A 6,022-nucleotide genomic window follows, 5' to 3' on the forward strand; every position below is an offset into this window, starting at 1 on the left:
ATTGCTTTGATCTGAGAAGGATTCACTTCAATACCACGATTAGAAACAAGAAAACCCAAAAACTTACCTGATGCAACTCCAAATGCACATTTTTCTGGGTTGAGTTTCATATTAAATTTTCGTAAAATTTCAAAAGTAACAGATAGATGAGAAATATGATCATGAGATTGCTGGGTTTTGACGAGCATATCGTCTATATATACCTCCATTGTTTTCCCTAAATGTTCTTGGAACATTTTGGTGACCAACCTTTGATAGGTTGCCCCAGCATTTTTGAGGCCAAAGGGCATTACTTTATAACAGTAAGTCCCCTTGTCTGTGATGAAAGAAGTTTTTTCTTCATCACCAGGATCCATTTTAATTTGATTATATCCCGAGTATGCATCTAAAAAACTTAAAAGTTCATGACCTGCGGTTGCATCAATTAGTTGGTCTATATGCGGTAAGGGAAAAGAATCTTTTGGACAGGCTTTATTTAAATCGGTATAATCTACACAAATACGCCACTTACCATTTTTCTTGGGTACAACCACCGTGTTAGCTAACCAAGTAGGATATTTTACCTCACGGATTGATCCGATTTTTAATAATTTTTGGACTTCATCCTGAATCACCTGGTTCTTGAAAGCACCTTGTTTCCGTTTCTTTTGCTTTATTGGTGTGAAAGAAGGGTCCTCATTGAGTTTGTGAGTCATCACATTTGGTGGTATCCCTGTCATATCAGTGTGGGACCAAGCAAAGCAGTCTAAGTTAGCTTTTAAAAATTCGATTATCATACCTCGCATGTTCGTGCTTAAATTGGCCCCGACATAAACCTTCCGTTCAGGCCATTGATCAAATAACATCACTGCCTCAAGCTCTTCAATTGTCGTTTTGATGCTTTCATTTTCTTCAGGTTCTTGAATTGTGTCAGGTCTTGAGTCCAAATCCGTCTTTTCCTGTTCAGTTGAAGTTTGATCTTTTTTACCTTCAACTGTTTCCTGTAATTGCTACTTTTCTTTATTTTCGGCGCTCGTACTTGTTACAGCGTTGACACTTTTAGCCATCTGCTGATCCCCACGAATTTGGCAAATTCCCCATGGTGATGGGAATTTAATAACCTGATGTAGAGTTGATGGGACAGCGTCCATATCGTGTATCCATGGTCTCCCCATGATCATATTGTAGGCCATTTCCATATCAACTACCTGAAATTTAGTTTCCTTCACAACACCCATAGCAAAAGTTGTTAGAAATACCTCACCTTTTGTTACTACACTTGAATTGTCGAAGCCTGACAAGGTGTGCGCCTTGGGTATCATTTTGTCTTCAGCTTGCATTTCTCGTAGTACCTTTAGTAATATAATATTTACATAACTCCCTGGATCAATCAAAACTCGTTTTACATTAGTATCATGTACAAGTAAAGATATTACTAGTGCGTCATTATGTGGAGTTGTCACTCATTCGGTATCTGCGTCATCGAACGAAATACTTTCATTTTCAAGGACCTGCCGCACCCGTTTCCCGTGTGTAATCGTTACCTTAGAAACCTTGTTGGAGGCTGTGTAGGTTACGCCGTGAATATCTTCTCCCCCGCTTATGACATTCACTGTCCTCTTGGGTGAAGGAGGTTGTGGTGGCTCTTGTCTGTTTTTCATATAAGCTTGTTTTCCTTTCTCACTAAATAACTCAGTGAGGTACCCTTGCTTCAATAAATGATTCACTTCACTCTGCAGGAATCTACATTCTGAAGTTTTGTGCCCGTGATCGTTGTGAAATTCGCACCAATGATCCGGATTGCGTCTACTTGGATTTGACCGCATCTCTTTTGGCCACCGTACCTTATCTCCCATGCTTCTTAAAACAGCTACGAGCTCGGAGGTAGAGACATTAAAATTATATCCACCGAATCGTGCCTTTAAACTTCTATCATCATCTCGTGATTCTTGTCTGTTCCGATCATTCCTGAACTTTGAAGAAGAGCCAGAATCCCGGTTCCTCGATTTTTGATCATATTGCTGGCTATCTTGTTTCGACCGTGGGTCCTTTCCTGCAGGTCCCATATATGGATCGTACCTGTTTTTACCTGATCTTTTTTCGGTTTCTGACCTTCGGGTACCGCCCCTTTCTTCATGATGAAGCTTAGGTACGGTATCTTCTTCGATTCGCAGCTTCGTGCTATACCTGTTGTAAACATCATTCCATGTGGTTGCAGGAAATTCTCGAAGACTTTCTTTGAGTCGTCTCGTGGCTTCAGAACTTTTGTCATTTAAATTACTTGCAAAAGCTATAGCAGCCCAATTGTCAGGCACACGAGGTAGAGTCATTCTTTCACGCTGGAATCTATCAACGAAGTTTCTAAGCAACTCTGAATCCCCTTGTTTGATTTTGAAAATATCTTCCATCCTTTTCTCAACCTTTTGTGCTCCTGAATGTGCTTTAATAAAAGAATCTGCAAGCTCAGCAAAAGAATTAATAGAATTTTCAGATAAAAGAGAATACCAGGTTAATGCACCCTTGGTGAGTGTTTCTCCAAATTTCTTGACCAATACTGATTCAATTTCTTGTTTGGTCAAGTCGTTGCCTTTTACGCCGGTTGTAAATGCAGTTACGTGGTCACGTGGGTCTGTAGCACCATCATATTTCGGGATGTCAGGCATTTTGAACTTTTTCGGAATTGGAAGGGGAGCAGCACTAGGCTTCCATGGTTGCTGTGAGTATTTGTCCATGTCTACTCCTTTTATTACAGGCGGAACTCCAGGGATTTGTTCAATACGCTCATTTTGTTCTTTAAGCTGTTTCTGCAAGGTTAGTACTAAATTTTGCAAATACGAATTATTTAAATTACCTGGTCCCCCTTCTTGTGGTTCACTGGGGGTTGCTCCGTTTCCAGAATTATCAAGACCAGAACGGGGGTTCTCCAATGTATTATTATTAGGAGTTGGTGTAGGTGGCGCAGCAGGCAATCGACTAACAAGTGCCTGAAGAGCTTTGCCGACCTGTGCATCAATTAGCTTTTGCAAAGCTTCAGTTGTAACTCCTTCAAAATGTTCAGATTGCTCTTGTTGATCAGCACGGGATTCAGTAATAGGAGTGCCTTTACGAGATTGACGTGGTGAATTTAGAGGAGAGGGAACCACATCATCTTGATTTTGATGTATTTGATTCTCATGGTTTCCCAATGTGTTATTACTATTGTTGTCGGCGTTGTTGTTTGACATGATGACGACAATAGATAAGATACAGCTTAAAAGGAAAGATTATCAGATTCCCGGTAACGGAACCAATTTGTTTAACCAAAAATCTGAGTCTTTGGTCAAAGCTAAAAAGAAATTCGGGTTACTGATAATCAGGAGACAAAAATAAAATACTTTTGAGAATGATGGTAAAAAAGCAAATAGATGTGTATTTCAATAAATTCTCAATAGTATTCCGTGTCCTTACAAATGATGATACTTCTTCCTTTTATAGATAATTCTAGGTAAAGGAATGAAGTCTCAGCTTTAATGATATAATCATGAGTAATAAATGACATTAAATAAGTCGTTATACAATCATTCCTATTAAATACCAATTTTGTAACGTATCAAGTATTTAATAATGAATTTGGACTCCTTTCTGTCATCAGATCTTTGCCTTCAATGCCTTCTAATCCGTTGGCTGTAAATAATTTAAATTGATACGAGACTCGTATCTATAAGTCGTCTCGTGCCTATTTAAATTCTTCTTCCCGTGGCTGTCTCCATCCGTGCCTCTTAGTCAATTGCTGCGCTTTGACCATTTAACTAATCCACGTGTCATGCCACATATCTTTAATATAAACTCAGTTTTTTCCCAATACAGTTTCCTTTGACAATTGCCTTCACAAAATTGATAATGTTACGCGATTCAATATTGAGGGATAGAACTAAAAAATATTGGAAACCTCAGGCCTCAGTGTGCACCAAGTTGATACATAAGCAAAATTATAAGAAAGCCAAGTCAGTCACAGAAATTGAATCTAGAGGTGAAGTATTTTTAAAAATTTATATCCCGTTATTAAAGCTGAAGTATTTACCCAAGAAGAACTGCTCAATACAAATAAAGTATCAAAATCAGTAACTGACTGTTATCATTACAGAAACAAAAACAGACACTAAAATTTTTGTTTAAAAAAAATAGATAAATGCACCCCAAGGGCTTGAAATTAACTCTTTCTCCTGATTGGGCTGCTAATTGTTCTGGCTCTAGAAATTAAACATTTTCTTTTTATACATAAGGATCCTTACACATGAATTGATTCTCAGAAGTATAATCTTCATGCACAGAGAATAAGAAGTAGCAAACCTGTAATCACAAATGAAGAAAGGGAGAACATAAAGCAAATATCATGTATGTGAGGTAGCCCAGACTAGAGAGAAATAAGAAAAAATAGCGGAAAGGAACATAGCAAGAAAGAGAGAGAAATGAATGGTCTGAAGAAGGAAAAATGACACAAATGGGTATGGAAGTTGAAAATCAGTAGAGAGGAGAAGGTGGAATCCAGTTGTTCCACACAATTCATCATCAAATTTTAGAAACGCGTCACTACAAAGAGGAGAGTATTTGGGAAATCTATCTATATATATATATATATACGGTATTTGAATTAAAAGATAATTTTGAATTTATAGATAAAGTTCTAAAATTTGAATTTAAATTAAAAATAAAATTTATCTTTTTTTATCATGTTATCATACTTAATTCGGTAAATGATCATATGCAATCATGTTAGGAACTTTTGTTATTTTTTCTAATTATTTAAATAGTACTTCGCCTCTAACAAAAAAAAATCACTCCATATAACTATAAAACCTTTTCACATTTAAAATCATATAAGTATACTTCTTTGAAACACTGTAGCTAGATTTGAATAAAACGAAATTCTTTTAAAATAAATGTAATATATAGGGTACACGTCTATGTTTATCTAAATAACAAAAAAGAGTTTACAAAACCCAATAAAAGTTTACTTAGATATATAATAAAGTAAACATACATGCTAGAGAAAGAAACATCACAAAATCAGTCAGTATTAAAAAAATGTTTATTTTTGCTACTTGAAGAATATTTGTTTGAAGAGTCAATTTGCATAAATAGACATCAAACAAATAACAAACTTTGGTTATACAATTGGTATCATTAATTTCAATTTAGCACATTCAAGAAATTGAAGGGTATAAGCTGAAACCCCTTCATTTAGCTGTAGTCAAGCCAATATTGTAAGGGTATAATATTTTTTTTCGTTGAAGAGTATTAGTTTTGAATCATTAGATTATGTGAAAAGTTTTTTTTTCAAACTCAACAAGAGAGAAACTGATTTCAAATTTATAGTTTCTATAACGACTTTTAAGTGTAACAAAGAGTATATATAAAGAAAAAATTGGTATGACGTGAATTGTTTTTTTAAATGTAAACAAATTATTTCGAAAAAACACTTTATTTTTTTTAATTCAAAGATAAGATATTTTTGAACATTAGTAGAGAGTTTTAAAATTATTATAATAGAATTTATATCATGGATAAACACAAAAAACCGAAATCTTATGGAATATTTACATAATATCCGGTCATATTTATTTTTTACTTTTTATAGATAATATAAATAGATGATATACCGACAACACATGATTATACACATATTATATATGGATTATATATAAATTACATGCTATTCAATTTTTTAATTTAAGTGGTGGGATGAACACATATTTAGGCTGATTAGATAAAGCCAAAACAAAAATATGAAATAATTTCAAGAAAAGACTAAAGATGTAATTAAAGTTCATATGTAGACAATTTTTATTAAAACTCATCCCTTTATAGTGAAATAAATTAATTTTTTGTAACAAAAGAAATAACAATATAAAAAATAAGATAAAAGAAAATAAATATTGAAAAAATTGTTAGAAAGATCTAAAAACCAGAAATAAAAGATGACAATAAATTTCTTCTTATGTTTCATCTTTGTTGAGTATAAAAAATTTGAAAGTTAATCTCATCGATTTCAAATATATTTTTT

At 34.3% G+C, this 6,022-nt stretch overlaps 1 long non-coding RNA gene across 1 annotated transcript; it reads right to left on the reverse strand.

Moving 5' to 3' along the window:
- Positions 1–3,368: 3,368 nt before the first annotated feature.
- On the reverse strand, positions 3,369–4,539 carry LOC142181635 (uncharacterized). Its single transcript, XR_012710448.1, has 2 exons — positions 4,309–4,539; positions 3,369–3,842 (listed from the first exon to the last, which is right to left on the reverse strand). It is a non-coding gene; the product is annotated as an uncharacterized LOC142181635 (long non-coding RNA).
- Between the last annotated feature and the right edge of the window lie 1,483 nt (positions 4,540–6,022).

Source organism: Nicotiana tabacum, chromosome 1, assembly GCF_000715075.1.
Source record: "Nicotiana tabacum cultivar K326 chromosome 1, ASM71507v2, whole genome shotgun sequence".
NCBI classification, from domain to species: domain Eukaryota; kingdom Viridiplantae; phylum Streptophyta; class Magnoliopsida; order Solanales; family Solanaceae; genus Nicotiana; species Nicotiana tabacum.